Source organism: Callithrix jacchus, chromosome 16 (assembly GCF_049354715.1).
Source record: "Callithrix jacchus isolate 240 chromosome 16, calJac240_pri, whole genome shotgun sequence".
Taxonomy (NCBI): Eukaryota; Metazoa; Chordata; class Mammalia; order Primates; family Cebidae; genus Callithrix; species Callithrix jacchus.
The window spans coordinates 36581058-36598024 of record NC_133517.1 but is presented as its reverse complement, the minus strand read 5'-3'; the positions used below and the strand labels follow the sequence as shown (position 1 = coordinate 36598024).

The 16967-nt window shown below is 38.6% G+C and overlaps 1 non-coding gene across 1 annotated transcript; it reads left to right on the top strand.

Moving 5' to 3' along the window:
• Nucleotides 1-663: 663 nt before the first annotated feature.
• On the top strand, nucleotides 664-789 carry LOC118148706 (U6atac minor spliceosomal RNA). Its single transcript, XR_004735622.1, has one exon. It is a non-coding gene; the product is annotated as a U6atac minor spliceosomal RNA (small nuclear RNA).
• The last annotated feature ends 16178 nt before the right edge of the window (nucleotides 790-16967 follow it).

Below are 16967 nucleotides of genomic sequence, written 5' to 3'. Positions count from 1 at the left end.
GACCTAGAAAATAGCCTCAAAAGGGAAAATGTAAGAGTTACTGGCCTTAAAAAGGAGCTAGAAAAAGAGGGTAGAAAGATTATTCAAAGGAACAAGAATGAGAACGTCCAAAGCTACAGAAAGACATCAATATCTAAGTACAAGAAGGTTATAGAACACCAAGCAGATTTAACCCAAAGAAGACTATCTCAAGGCATTTAATCATCAAACTCCCAAAGGTCAAGGATAAAAAAGGAATCCTGGCTGGGTGTGGTAGCTCATGCCTATAATCCCAGCACTTTGGGAGGCCGAGGTGGGTGGATCACGAGGTCAAGAGATTGAGACCATCGTGGTCAACAAGGTGAAACCCCGACTCTACTAAAAATACAAAAATTAGCTGGGCATGGTGCTGCACGCCTGTAGTCCCAGCTACTCGGGAGGCTGAGGCAGGAGAATTGCTTGAACCCAGAAGGTGGAGGTTGTGGTGAGTTGAGATTGTGCCATTGCACTCCAGCCTGGGTAACAACAGCGAAACTCTGTCTCAAAAAAAAAAAAAAAAAGGGAGGGGGGGGATCCTAAAAGCAGTGTTAAAAAGAAACAACATCCAATGAAGTTCCAAAACCTCTGGAAGCAAACAAAAGCTTGCTGTGGAAATCTAATAGGCTAGGAGAAAGAGGCGTGACAGTGTTGTATAAAAGAAGAGAAGTTTAGCACTCACCTTGACAAGAATGGAAGAGGCCATCAGGCCTGACGACACACATATTGTTAAGGCATTGCCACCTATATTGCGGCATCTAACCATCATTTTTTAAAGAAAATGTGGCACATATACACCATAGAAGACTATGCAGCCATAAAAAAAGGATGTGTTCATGTCCTTTGCAGGAACATGGATGATGCTGAAAACCATCATTTTCGGCAAACTAACAAAAGAACAGAAAACCAAACACTGCATGTTCTCACTCAAAGTGGGAGTTGAACAATGAGAACTCATGGACACAGGAATGGGAACATCACATACCGGGGCCTGTTGGGGAATGGGGGGCTAGGGGAGGGATAGCATTAGGAGAAATACCTAATGTAGATGATGGGGTGATGGATGCAGCAAACCACCATGGCACATGTATAACTATGTAACAAACCTACATGTTCTGCACATGTATCCCAGAACTTAAAGCATAATAATAATAATAAAAATAAGAAAGTGGCATGACATATTTAAAGTGCTGAACCACCACCTGTCAGTGGTGGGGGCGGGTGAGGGGCTAGGGGAGGGATAGCATTAGGAGAAATACCTAATGTAGATGACAGATTGATGGATGCAGCAAACCACCGTGCACATGTTTACCTTTGTAACAAACCTGCACATTCTGCACATGTATCCCAGAACGTAAAGTATAATAAAAATAAATAAGTGCTAAAAGAAAAAAACTTTTACCTGACAAAAATATCCTTTAAACATGCAGGAGAAATAAAAACGTCCCCAAACAAACAAAAGCAGAAGAATTTCAAAAGCAGTTGAATTTCGAATTTCAACACAAGACCTTTCCTACAAGAAATGCTAAAGAGAGTACTTCAATCAGAAAAGAATGTAATGAGCAATAAGAAATCATTTAAAGGTGCAAAGCTCATGGGTAATAGTAATTATATTAATAGTTATAAATTCAGTGGCCTGATGACCTAAAGGGCTCAATTAGCTCCACTAACTAGTCAACTAACTACCCATTAGCAGCACCAAGCAAAGTTGTCATCTTCCAATCAGTTTCCAGGAAATCACCTTTATTTTCCTTGTCATTGATCTGTTGTACACCATACTATAAATATATAATGCATAATGATCTTCCCTTGTTTGCATTTTTAGCATGGGAAATTGTCAGAGCTTATATCAGAAAGACAATTCCAAGATTCTTTCCCATTTTCATCTACCGTCTTCTGGGATATAGTTGGCATGGAAAGATGGTAATATATATGTGACTATATAAATATATTTCTGGAATATTTCCACTGCCTTTCTATATCCATTCTCTACTCCTCTCCACTCCGGGATTTGATCTTTACTGACTGTCTGCAAGTTCCCTTATCCTCTTCTGACTAGGTTTGTTCATAGGCTGCATGAACAGTAAATCAGAGGTGGGAGAAAAGGTTCTGTACAATTATCCAACTGGCTCCCTCCCTATGGGTTACAATAGGTGAAATGCCTGTCTACAGAAGTCCACAGGTCCAGTAGGTTGACCTTGAGGTTGCTGGAAGTTACCTCCAGTTACTCAGCAAGGTTTCATTAATTGCTCCTTCTACGATTGGTGTTGGTTCCCTGCAATTACTAGCCCCATCATGTTTTATTACCTCTCATCGGTTTCCTTAATCCAGTAAATAAGTCTCTTAAACACTGGAAATGCCGCTTTACTGAAGTTTCCAGCTGGAGAATGCCCTTTCTTTCCTACAGGACTCTGATTGATATAGTAACTGTCTGACTAAAAACAGATAGTTAACATTTAGCAGCCAGTTGAAAGGCTACAAATATGCTTAGTCTCTTTTCATAAACTACAAATGCTTAAAAAGTTACTTACAACCAATGCAAAGTGTCATATGTTTAATAATATTTTGAAGACATTTCCAAGTGCACGGTGCCAATCCACGATTCAATCCCTCCTGGCAAACAATGTTACAAATAAGAGGGAGAGAGTTTAAATTAGTGCTCTCTAGATTCAGAGTTAGGGGTCAGGAGCACTACCACATAGAATTGAAATCAATTTCTATACTGTAGAATGCCATAAAAAGTGCCCAATGTCCTCTTAATGTAACTTTTGGAATACTATTGATTGAGTGAAATTTTGAGGTCCTAGAAGTTGAACATTCACATGACCTTCCTAAGTGTCCTGTCTGACTAAACCATCAACGTCTGCTTAGTTACCACTATGAGTGAATTTACTTCCAGCCCTACTTGCACTACATGGATGTATGTTTTAAAAATCGCTTTACTTATTAATGCATAGTAATACATAGTCTTAAGGTACACATATTACAAAATAAAATAAACTATGGGGCGACATGCCAACTCTCCCACTTACTAGCTGTCTTAAAAAGTTAAAATCTCTAAACTTCAGCTTTCTGATATTACAGAGGGTAATAATTTTTACCTCATGGATTCTTGTAAGATACAAATGAATTAGTAAATCTAAGTGTTTAGTACAGTAACTCATAAAAAGCACTGACTGAATGGTTCTATTCTGTTATGTGTGTCTCTTTTCTTCATAATAAGCTGTTATGTAATAATTTATTACATAGCAGAGCAGTGGAAATTTTCTTTTGTGGCCATCACCTTCCAGGCTACCATATCTGTCCCTACAGTCACTGTATTTATTTCTGGGAATGGCATTCCAGCTGAGAGAGTCCAAAAAGTGTAGAATAGGAAGGAACTTTGGACATGATGTAGTCCAGCCTGCTCAGTATAATGATAAGAAATCCAGGACCCAGATGAGTGAACTGACCTATGGGCTCACTCATGCAGCCGCCAAGCAGGAACTAGCAGCAGCACTTCCATTTCCCCGGCAGTTGCCTGTTCACCACACAGTGGAGATGCCTACAGAAACGGTTTCTGAGAGCATAGCTCTTGCTCTGAGTCCGAAATCTCTCTTTGGATTACCCTGCTTGGTCTTTCATGCCTATGGCCTAGTGAAAATTCCAGTCCTGTTCTCACCACCACCGCCACCACCAATTCAAACCGGACATTATAACATTCCAAGATAGGTGCTAAGACCTCTACTTACAACTCTCCAAGATGCAAGCTCAAGTCAGAGCTCCTAATTTAGGCATAAATTAACTGATTAACATTTTAAAATAAATCGTTTTCTCCTGAAGCCTTCAGGGCAAAGAAATCAGATGCATGAAGGGTAAAGACCCTGGTCAAAATCAACAGATACAAAAGATCACATATTGTATGATTCCCTTTATATGGAATATCCAGAATAAGTAAATCTAGAGATACAGAAAATAGAGTAATGGTTGTTAGGGCTGGGGGAAGGCCAAATGGGGATGGAGTTTGCTTTTGGAGTGAGGAAAACATTATGCAACTAGATAAAGGTGATAGTTATATATATGAATGTACTAAATGCCCCTGAATTGTATACTTTAAATTATTTTAACATTATGTGAATTTGCTTTCAATTTTTAAAAATCACGTGAAAACAAGTATATTATGGTTTGCCAATGATACCATACAATCTCAGACAATCACCTAGTCTGAGAACTCTTACATACCAATTGTTTTTGTCTTCTCTTCTAGTCTGTGCCCACTTACAATTTTATTTTTATCAAGCTGTGCTCAAAACTCTTTGCAACTTTGCTGGAAGTTTCTTCAAGGAGTCCATTTTTTTCTGTCTGTAAATGATTCCTTCAAGATACCAAGTGTTTCATTCAACTTCTGTACTGAGGAGAGATATTGACCCATAGTTTTCTTTTCTTGTAATGTCCCTCTCTGGTTTAGTTACCAGGATTTTGCTGGTTTAGTAAAATAAGTTGGAAATGTCTTTTTTCCTCTATTTTCTGAAAAAGTTTATAGAAGACTTATATTATGTTTTTCTACCACAATTTTTTAGAATATACCACTGAAGCAATTTGGGCCTGGAATTTTCTTTTCTGGAAGAGTTTTTATTATAAATTCAACCTGTTTAATGAATATAGATGTTCTGTTAAACAGATCAATAACTGCTTTTACTTCTTTGTCAGTTTTACTAACTTGTAACTTTGTTAGCATTCTTATTCATTTTGAAAAATTTTAATAATTTTCTTAGGATTTCCTCTAGATACATGATTATTTGTAAACATGTTATTTAATTTCTAAATACTTTAGGATTTTTCCAGGTTTCTTTTCTATTGATTTTTATTTTAACTGTGTTGTGGTCAGAAAATATACTTGTATTATTTCAGTCTTATAATCAAAATATAATATAATCAAAATCGGGACGGTGATACTGACATATTCCTACCATTGAATATTCAGGGCCAATTTTCAATTGTTCCAATAATACTTTTACAGAATGGGGACTTAGTTGAGAAACAGTCATTATATTATTTTTGGTCATTTTTTTTTTTTTAAGTCTGACTCAGTCTGGAAAAGTTTCTCAGAATTTCCTTGACTTTCATGAACTTGACCCTTTTGGCATTTACAGGCCAATTATTTTGTAGAATGACCCGTGGCTTGGACCTGTCCAATGCTCTCCTCATGACACTTGGGTCTTGTTGCTTGATGTGCACTTTCACCACTTGTTTCGGAGCCTGTCTGCCAGGTGACATTACTCTTTCCAATTTGTAGTTAATATGTATTTTGTGATAAATTACGTTGAAAGCACGTAAATATGCTATTCTTCACCAAACATTCGTTCACTAATTTGTTTATATCTTTATCATCTCATGGTTTCTTATTTAATTCAATGAATTAGAATTTACTACTGACTGCATTTTTTTCCCTCAATTTATCCCTGCTTAAAACAGTAGCTACTTTTGCAGTTTTTGACAGGTTCTCTGTCTCTCTCTTTCTCTCCTTTTTCTTTTTTTTTTTTTTTATTATACGTTAAGATCTGGGGCATATATGCAGATCGTGCAGGATTGTTACATAGGTATACACTTGCATAGCAGTTTACTGCATCCATCCCCCCGTCATCTACATTAGGTATTTCTCTTATGTTATCCCTCCCCACTCCCCCACCCCCTGCTAGTCCTCCCCTAGCTCTCCCACCCACCAGCAGGCCCCAGTGTGTGATGTTCCCTTCTCTGTGTCCATGTGTTCTCATTGTTCAACAACCACTTGTGAGTGAGAACATGTGATGTTTAGTATTCTGTTCTTGTGTCAGTTTGTTGAGAATGATGGTTTCCAGCTTCATCCATGTCACTGCAAAGACATGAACTCATCCTTTTTTATGGCTGCATATTATTCCATGTTGCATAATGTGCCACATTTTCTTTATCCAGTCTATCATTGATGGGCATTTGGGCTGGTTCCAATTCTTTGCTATTGTAAACAGTGCCACAATGAACATATGTGTGCATGTGACTTTATAATAGAATGATATATAATCCTTAGGGTATATACCCAGTAATGGGATTGCCAGGTCAAATGGTATTTCTAGTTCTAGATCCTTGAGGAATCGCCACACTGTCTTCCACAATGGTTGAACTAATTTATACTCCAACAGTGTAAAAGCATTCCTGTTTCTCCACATCCTCTCCAGCATCTGTTGTCTCCAGATTTTTTTAATGATTGCCATTCTGACTGGTGTGAGATGGTATCTCATTGTGGTTTTGATTTCTCTAATGACCAGTGATAATGAGCATTTTTTCGTATGTTTGTTGGCTCTCTTCTTTAGAAAAGTGTCTGTTCATATCCTTCCTCCACTGTTTGATGGGATTTTTTTTCTTGTAAATTTGTTTAAGTTCTTTGTAGATTCTGAATATTAGCCGTTTGTCAGTTGGGTAGATTGCAAAAAATTTTCCCCATTCTGTTAATTGCCAGTTCACTCTAATGATAGTTTCTTTTGATGTGCAGAAACTCTTAAGTTTCATTAGATCTCATTTGTCTATTTTGACTGTGGTTGCCATTGCTTTTGGTGTTTTAGTTATGAAGTCTTTGCCCATGCCAATGTCCTGAATGGTTTTGCCCTTGTTTTCTTATAAAGTTTTTATGCTGTTAAGTCTATGTTTAAATCTTTACTCAATCTGGAGTTAATTTTTGTATAAGGTGTAAGGAAAGGGTCCAGTTTCAGCTTTCTGCATGTGGCTAGCAAGTTTTCCCAACACCATTTATTAAACAGGGAATCCTTTCCCCATTGCTTGCTTTTGTCAGGTTTCTCAAAGATCAGATGGTTGTAGATGTGTGGAGTTTCTTCTGAGGCCTCTGTTCTGTTTCATTGGTCTATATATCTGTTTTGGTACCAGTGCCATGCTGTTTTGATTACTGTAGTCTTGTAGTATAGCTTGAAGTCAGATAACATGATGCCTCCAGCTTTGTTTTTTGTTTTGTTTTGTTTTGTTTTGCTTAGAATTGTCTTGGCTATGCGGGCTCCTTTTTGGTTCCATATGAAGTTTAAGGTTGTTTTTCCACTTCTGTGAAGAAGGTCAATGATAGTTTTATGGTGATAGCATTAAATCTATAAATTACTGTGGGCAGTATGGCCATTTTCACGATATTAATTCTTCCAAATCATGAGCAATGTTTTTCCACCTGTTTGTGTCCTCTTTTATTTTCTTGAGTAGTGGTTTGTAGTTCTCCTTGAAGAGGTCCTTCATATACCTTGTTAGTTGTATTCCTAGGTATTTTATTCTCTTTGTAGCAATTATGAATGGGATTTGCTCATGATTCGGCTCTCTGTCTGCTATTGGTGTATAGGAATGCTTGTGATTTTTGCACATTGATATTGTATCCTGAGACTGCTGAAGTTACATCATCTTAAGGAGATTTGTCTCTTTTATTTATTTATTTTTTGTCATTGAGCTTTTGCATTCTTTGACATTTTATTACTTTTTGGCACAACAATATATCTCAGGTTTGTGTTGTACTTTTTCTGATGCAGCCCTAAAATTGACCATTCCTAGGAAGTCATAGTTCCTTTTAGAGGAAAATGGTAGTTGGAAGCCAAGATTTAGGCTCCAGTTCTGCTAATCAATATTGGATTATTGCTGCTGCCAATCCCACTCAGTAGATAAGACTGGAAAATATATATGTATATCTAACATACTTACATCTACATTTATTTCTATACTTATTATAAACCATGAGCTCACATTAAAACCTTAATTACAATCCAACACTCTAGAATTCATCCTAGATTTTCCACTTTCTGAACTCCCCATCCGCCTAGTGAGAGCTCCATTATCTTCTTGGACTCCATAACTTCTGCTTTGGTTCAAAACCTGCTTCTAGACAAAATAGTAGAATGATTGTTGACTCGCTTAGGTAGGTGTTCCTTCTTTTTTAGGGATCATGGTCCTGTGTGGCTTATGTTGCTTTATGTATTTGGTCTAGTTTCTTTTTTTGTTTGTTTGGTTTTGTTTGTTTGTTTGTTTTTTTAATGGATTGGAGGTTTCAGTGGGACAGGAGAATCACAAGGAATCAGGTGTTCAGAGGAATGTATTGAGTAGAGGTGAGGAACTAGGATGTTGAAAAGTAAAAAAAAGAGAGGAGAGGAAGAAAGAGGACGAAAAATAGGGAGAGAGAACAGGAATATTGCTTCATTCTAAAAATGGGTATTAATATAATGGCCGATCAATATTTTGTGTATTTAAAATGGAGAACTCTATAAATATTTATTGAGTTTACTTGTTCCAGATCTGAGTTGAAGTCCTGGATACCCTTATTAATTTTCTGTCTCGTTGAGTCTAAATCTCGTTATGGGTCTTATGTATCTGGGTATTAAGATCTCTTATTGTTGCATTGATCCTTTTACCACTGTATCTTTGTTGCTTTGAAATCTATTTTATCAAATGTGAGAATTGCAACTCCTGCTTTTTGTTCATTTATTTATTTTTGCTCTCCATTTGGTTGGTAAATTTTTCTCCAACCCTTTGTTTTGAGTCTTTGTGTATCTTTGGATATACCATTAGGTTTGGCTGTATCTTTTGATTGGGGGATTTAGTCGATTTAAATTTAGGGTTACTGCCATTTGATGTTAACTGGCTATTTTATCCATTCGTTGATGTAAATTCTTCTTTATGTTGATGCTCTTTACTTTTTGGTATATTTTTAGAAAGGCTCATACTGGTTGTTTTTTTCTATGTATAATGCTTCTTTCAGAAGTTCTTGTAAAGCAGGCCTGGTGGTAATAAAATCTCTGAGTACTTGCTTGTTCATAAAAGATTTTATTTTTCCTTCAATTGTGAAGCTTAGTGTGGCAGGATATGAGATTCTAGGCTGAAAGTTCTGTTCTTTAAGTATGTTGAATATTGGCTCCCACTCTCTTCTGGCTTGTAGGGTTTCCGCTGAGAGATCTGCTGTAAGTCTAATAGGCTTCCCTTTATGGGTAACCTGGCCTTTCTCTCTGGCTGCCCTTAGTATTTTCTCCTTCATTTCGATCCTGGTGAATCTAACGATTATGTGCCTTGGGGTTGCTCTTCTTGAGGAATATCTTTGTGGTCTCTATATTACCTGGGGTTGAATAGTGTCCTGCTTTGCTAGATTGGGAAAATTTTCCTGGATAATATCCTGAAAAGTATTTTCCAGCTTGGATTCATTCTCTCCATCACATTCAGGTACACCAATCAAATGTAGATTGGGTCTTTTCACATAGTCCCATATTTCTTGGAGACTTTGCTCATTCCTTTTCATCCTTTTTTCTCTATTCTTGTCTTGTTTTATTTCATTAAGTTGGTCTTTGACCTCTGATATCCTTTCCTCTGCTTGATCCATTCTGCTATTTAAACTTGTGCATATTTCACTAAGTTCTCATGTCGTATTTTTCAACTCCTTTAGTTCATTTATATTCCTCTCTATATTATCTATTCTTTTCAGCATTTCGTCAAACCTTTTTTCAGAGTTCTTAGTTTCTTTACATTGGGTTAGAACAAGTTCTTTTAATTCCCAGAAGTTTCTTATCATCCACCTTCTGAAGCCTACTTCAGATAATGGAACACAGTCCTTTTCCATCAGGGCTTGTTCTGTTGCTGATGAGGAACTGCAATCCCCTGTAGAGGGAGAGGGGTTCTGATTTTGGGTATGCTCAGCCTTCTTAGGCTGTTTTTTTCCCTTTATTATAAATTTATCCATCTGTCGTCTTTACAATTACCACCTTTCTAATTAGGTTTCTGAGTTGACATCCAATTTATTGATTCCCAGTGCTGGGATTCAAGCAACCCACTGTGCTGGCCAAAATAGCAGTGATAAGACTGATGGTGCTCTTCTGCCTGGGAATCTCTGGTCTGGCTTCCTTCTTGAGTCTGCAACAAGCGGCTCTGCCTTCCTGGAGCTCCAAACACCCGTCAGTAAGGGAACCAGTTCCGTTTACTCTGCATGAAGAGCTGCTGCACCAAGGTGCTGGCAAAACCGCTGTGCCGGCCACAAGAGTCATGCTGGCGACCCGTGGGGCTCCTCCACTAGAAATCTGCTGATTCATGAGTGACGAAAATTCGTCTGAAAGTGTGGCGTCCTCTCGTTCTCTGAGCTTTCACTGGAAGCTACAATCCTGAGCTGTTAGTGATCAGCCATCTTGGATCTCTCTCCTGGTCTAGTTTCATTTTAGTTGCCTAAGGTCACACAGTAGAAAAAAGTAAAGTTGACACCGGGTGGCTGTCTCCAGATCTCTTCCTCTGTGCTTTGTCAATTACATATGCAAGTATGTAAAGTGTCAACTTTACTTTTTTCTACTGTGTGACCTTAGGCAAGATACACAGCACGTTTGGTCTCAATTTCTTCATCTCTAAAATTGGGGGGGAGGGGAAGACTAAAGGATATAATGTATGTGAATCACCATTGGATAACATCACACAGACATCTTCAATATGTGTATGTGTATTCCTCAAATACTTCTATGACATTTATTAAAACATTTTAAAAGAATAAAGTTTATGCAATAAAATACACTGAAATTCCTCCACAAACATTTTTCTCATGACTTTCATAACTTCAAGTTTTCACTCTTTTAAAAAAGAAAATTATTTTATAAATTGAACATCAGCATTTAGCATGTCAACCACTGCTGAAAAGTCAGTCTCTGGGGGTAGAATATGTTAGCTTTTAAATAGCATGCAGATACAGCTTGGTTCAACTTTGAATAAAATGTTAAAATACTTCAATCACCCAAGTCTGCAAGATACATTCAAAAGGCAGGCACTGGCCAGGTGCTGTAGCTCATGCCTGTAATCCCAGCACTTTGGGAGACCAAGGTGGGTGGATCTCTTGAGATCAAGAGTTGGAGACCAGCCTGGCCAACATGGTGTAAACCCATCTCTACTAAAAATACAAAATTAGCCAGGCATGGTGGTGCCCACCTGTAATCCCAGCTACTTGGGAGACTGAGGCAGGAAAATCGCTTGAACCTGGGAAGTGGATGTTGCAGTGAGCCGAGATCATACCACTGCACTCCAACCTGGACTACTCCATCTCAAAAAAAGGGCAGGATATCAGTTACCAAGTGAGCACTAAGCATTCACTGCACTTGTTAACTTTTGTGCTTGTTTTTGATACATCTAGTTACTCATTTCTATTCATCGTAGCTGTACTTTGGAAAGATGTTGAGTACATAGCATTTCCAACTTTGGAAATTGTTTTTCCATCTCTCTGGAAATAAAATCCTTTATGTAAAAATGTTAAATAGGCTTGTATGTAAAACAATGAGTTTTGTCAGGCAATGTCCAGTGTCTGTGTGGATATGTATGGGTGTATATTTATGTTCAGTATATGCATGCATACACATACATGTAACTTGTTTCCAGGAGGTTTTTTTTTTAGTATTTAAGGCTCCTCCTCCTTTTTCTCTTCCAAGCCTTTATTCTTCATTCCTTTTCTCCCTTCTTCCATTGCCTTCCCTCCTTCCTTCTCTCCTTTCTTTATTTGCTTCTTCCACATATATTCATTAAGCTCCTTTTATGTGCAAAGGATATTAAGGACTTCATGTACATGATAAATAAGAAACCACTTCTGAGCCCAGAGTGTCAGGGGTAATGACAAAATACATAAAATTGGAGCACAGATCAAGGCAGCCAACCCAATTTGTGGGATCAGGTGAGGCTCTTCGAATAAAGTAAGCCCTACTGTAAATCCTTTCCCTGCTGCATCTACTTTTCTTCAGGTTTGGAAAACTCCTGGCCATTATCATTTTGAACATTGCCTGTACCCCATTCTCCTACCATTCACGTTTGGAACTCCTACTAATACTTATGTTTAAGTATTTAATTAATGTATTCATCTAAGTATTTAATTAATGTATTCATCTTATAACTGCTTTTTCAAATTTTCCATTTTTTTTCACTGTTTTGCATTCTGAGTCAGTTCCTCAAATCTAGTTTCTAGTTCACAAATGTTTTCTTCAGCTGGGTCTAGCCTATCATTTATCTATTAATTAATTTAAGTTTCAATGATCATACTTCAACCATCATATTTCCATTTTTAGAACTATTATGTTCTCAATAAATCCAATTGTGCTTTTCCCCAATATCTTGAATTTATTTCATAGATCCCATTTATTTCTCTATCTCTTTGACTATTTAAAATATTTATTTGAAAACTTCCTTTTATGTAATTCAACAATCTGTAAATTCTGCACGCGAATGGTCACAACTGTTCTGTGTTTTGAACCTCTATTGGTGGCGAGTTTTTTTTTTTTTTTTTACATTATTTGAGCTCATTTCTGGCAGAAGTTGTGGAAATGCTTCTTGTGCTCTAAAATGAGGGGGCAGGCAGCCTCCTGCCTAGGGCAGTTCAGCATGTGCCTCTAGCAGTTTGATGAGTTTCATTGGTTCCATGTCAGTTTTAATGTTGGTTTCTCGGCCAAGTCCTTGCCCTGGAAAGTGGTGTGTATCCATGCCCCACCCACAGTCTTAGGTGCTCCTATTTCTTGTGGATGCCTGTTTATCACAGTCCAGTACAGTGATCTGGCATCCAACTGTGCCCAAGTATTGCTACTAATGAATAGAGTTAATTTACTCATAATTCATGAACTGCACAATTCCTTCAAAGCTCCACAATTTGGGGAGTCCAATGCCAACTTCCTAACACCTTCTAGTTGTACAGAGACCAGCCCATGCATATACCACCAAGGACTACTTGGCATCCACTTTCGTTCATCAAAATGGCTTTGAGTTTTCTCCTTGTATCAGACTCCTAATTTGTTCCTGTTCTTTCATTTGAACTTATCTAAGATATAATATTTTAATAAATATTGTATCCAGTGTTTATAGACCTAGGCAGAGCAGAGGAATGGGGAGGCAATTTCCACATCTGCTCAGCCCACCATGTTGCCTCTATAATTATGAAGCAGAGTCTTAAAGGTAGAGAAGGATGTGCAGATGCTATGCTAACTCCATGTTCCCTCCAACTATAAAGATTTCATCCCTTATCATAATTCTAGTGTACAGTGTCAGTTGTTCACTTAATGACAGACTTCCTTGAATTCATGTAATTTTATTTATCCATACTCCACATTCACCCACATTGGTTTTACCTCAGAAAATGATGAGTGGATATAAGAGAACTAGGATTTTGAATGGACACTGGGCTTAAATCTCAGGTGATGGGATGATCTGTGTAGCAACCCACCATGGCTCACGTTTCCCACGCAACAAACCTGTACACTTATCCCTGAACTTAAAGTTGAAGAAAAAAGAAAGATTCACACCTAAGTTTAAGGAGAGAGAGAGAGAGAGAGAGAAACTAGGATTTTGCACTTTAATAAAATTTGTGATCTAAGTGTGGAGGGGCATACACAGGGTTGGCAACCTGCAACACCGCCACTGTGCTGGACCGGCAAGAGAAGGGTGTGGTGAGGGTCAAGAGGTGCATGAGTTGCAAAGGGGTTCCCAGCAATGATGTCCTAACATCTCTCTCACCCTCTGTTAGCTTCCTCTCATTTGCTTCATTTACTAATCAATTCCCTAAGCACTGCATGTGAAATTATATACCGTTTATCTATATACTGTGTTATGGGATGTGGTGTATAATAATCCACAGGGCAGGGTGTTAAAAGTTGTGAGGTACAGATACCTCATGAGGTGACAACACAGCAGAAGCTCTGGGGCCACATATGCCCAGATATAATTCTGTATCTTAAAACACGTGTCAAGGGCCTAGGAAAAGCTGCCCCTTGCATGTGTTAACTCTACATTATCCAGCATATAGGCCAGTTTCAATTTCAGACATATTCTAATAGTGATAAGCTACTAGATATTATCTAATTTGTTCTTTACCACAGTCTCATTAGGAATTACACATTTTATATGAGTCTTTAATTCACTCATTCAACAAAGATTAATGGCATTCCCTCTGTGTGGCAGCCAGCAGTCCAGGCAGAGTTTACAGCTGAGCAGACAGAAAAGTTTAAGTAAGTTGCTCACAGGCCACACTGCCATCAGGCGCCAGTCTGAATTTAAATCAAGATCTCTAACTACAAAAAATGCTAACCATTACCCAGTAGCTCTTTCCAAATGTTGCAAATGAACTTTTATAATTGTGACCTGCCTGCCTGCCTGCCTGCCTTCCCTCCCTCCCTTCCTCCTTCCCTCCCTCCCTTCCCTCCTTCCTTCCTTCCTTCTGTCCCTTTCTTTCTTCCCTTTCTTTCCCCTCCTTCCTTCCCTTTCTTTCTTCCCTTTCCTTCCTTCCCTCCTTCCCTTTCTTGCTTCCCTTTCTTCCTTCCCTTTCTTTCCCTCCCTCCCTCACTTCTCTCTTTATCTCTCTTTCTTTCTCTTCTTTTTGACATGGTCTCACTCTTGCCCAGGCTGGAATGCAGTGGTGCAATCACGGCTCACTGCATCTTTGACCTTCCCTGGCTTAAGCAATCCTCCCACCTCAGCCTCCCAAGTAGCTGGGACTATAGATGCACACCACCATGACTATTTTTTTTTATTTTTATTTTTATTTTTTGTAGAGACAGTCTTATGTTGTCCAGGCTGGTTTAGAACTCTTGGGCTCAAGTGATCCTCCTGCCTCCAGCTCCCAAAGTGCTGAGATTACAGGCATGAGCCACACTGCCTAGCTGGTATTGTGATTTTTAAAAAATTTCCTTGGTTTTCCATTGTCCTTCCTCCTAGTCATGTCCCATCGTAGGGATGCTTCTCTTCATGAAGGGACTAAATCAGGCACTGGCTTAAATTTTCAACAGAAATTTAAAATGTCACAATAAAAGAAATACAGTGAAACCCCAAAGTATGACACCATATATTTAAAAAAATTCAGACAAAATAAACATTCAGTAGACTTATAACTTAATATTATTTAATGCCTTTTTTTCTAAAGACTTCTAAATTCTCCTTTTTCCTTTTTTTCCTCAGTGTCCAGGTTTGTACTTTGTTTTATCTCTAAAAAGGAAGTGGCTTAATGTTCAACTTCTTGTTCTTTTCTAGTTGTTCGCATCTATTTTTTGCTTTGCTTTCCAAGTTAAATCTTCACATTTCTTTCACTGTTAGCCTATTCCCATCCTTCAAATGGTTTCTTTATAGTTCTTTAGTTTTTAAAACTCTTTCTTCACAGACAACTTGCCTTTTTTCTAAAATGTTTTGAAGATTTTCCTGTGGTAAGGGAACCAAGACATAAGGGAAACCGTGAAGACTTATGTTCAGTCATTTACAAAGGCTTCCTGCTGTACTGAAAAGGAAACTTTAAAAAAAATTGAAGATATTTTGTTTCTGATTTCAGCTGTGTTGACACATCATTCTAGGAAGAAAACAGAACATTTCTGCTCATCAATGTTTTGCAATAAGAACTTATGAGCCCTGATTGTCAATGTATCCTGCAGGAAGGCAGGTTTTATGCCTTAACAGAGGCCACACCAGTGTGCTCTCTGCCCAAGTAGCCCTCTTCCCTTCACTTGATGGGATGATCTTGAGCAGGGCATTGACACTGAATAGGGCACTGTCTAACTCGTGATTCACTTCTTATAATCGAAGGATAACATACTTAGTTGTTGCTGATGCCTTGGAATGAATACGTTTATCAGATGACTCTTTGGGGGGCAGTTTGGCACTGACAAGAATGGGAGGAGACTGAACTGAGCATGTTGTGGGAGTAAAGGGTGAGATGAAGGATAATAAAAGAGCTCATCCCACATTTTCTGGGAGAGCTCATGGGGACCCGGGTATCTGGAGAGTGGAGTGAGCAAGAAACAAAAGGGCAGTTCAGAAAGTAGAGTGGTAGCATGAACAGAAACTTCCAAACTGGAATCAATGATTGGGAGAAAGCTTAATATGGGGATCTCCAGAGACTGAATGTGTGGAACAAGAGAAGCAGCCAGGGGCTGCTGGTGCTAAAAATTCTAACCTTGGCCACCCATTTAATGTACCGTAGCTTCTGGGGGATACACTTGTCACAAGTGCCACCAAATAGTGTGGTTTTCCTTAAGTGATGAAAAGAAAAATGCATTCACTAGCTCAATTCAATACACAAAGCCCCGTCAGTACCAAGGATACTTTTACAGGGTTTTAATATCTTCCTGAGCTTTTTAAGGAGGGAAAGCAAGCATGTCATATCTGCTTTGCTGAGGCTTTAAGATTAATATGACTGGGTGTGGTGGCTCATACCTGTAATCCCAGCACTTTGGGAGGCCTAGGCAGGTGAAATCACCTGAGGTCAGGAGTTCGAGACCAACCTGGCCAACACGGTGAAACCCTGTCTCTACTAAAAATACAAAAATTAGCCAGGTGTGGTAGTGGGTGCCTGTAATCCCAGCTAGTTGGGAGGCCGAAGCAGGAGAATCACTTGAACTCAAGAGACAGAAGCTGCAGTGAGCTGAGTTTGCACCACTGCAATCCAGCCTGGGCGACAGCGAGACTCCATCTCAGAAAAATATAAATAAATAAAAAGATTAACATACAATAAGTAAAATATGTGGTTTAAAAAAGTTGTCCATATTCAATGCCTTTAAAATCAAACTTTGCAAATTATGCTTCTAATTCATTCAGTGCTGACTGGAGGGAGCTCTACCAAGCTCCCTCCAGTCAGCACTGGCAAAGATTTCATCAATCCTCCCTTTCCCTTACTCCAGACAGACATTACACATTGTCCAGTCTCTTATGCAGCTGAAATCTTTATCATCTAATATGTCAGTGCTGTGCTCCAGGAAGCCATGAAGAATTAACTGGGACTGGCATCCCAGGTGGAGCTTGTGTGGACCTGATGACTTAATCCCCGCCATGTGCTAGGAGAACTCAGGGTACGTTAAATCGTGCCATTGCATACGTTTGTCTTTGCTGTGCTGGTCACTAGCAATTTTGCTCTCCTCCCATGTTGCTCACACACTTAAATGTTCAGGGCTTTTCTGTGGTCTCAAGGGCACATTCTTCAACCAAATAAGAAA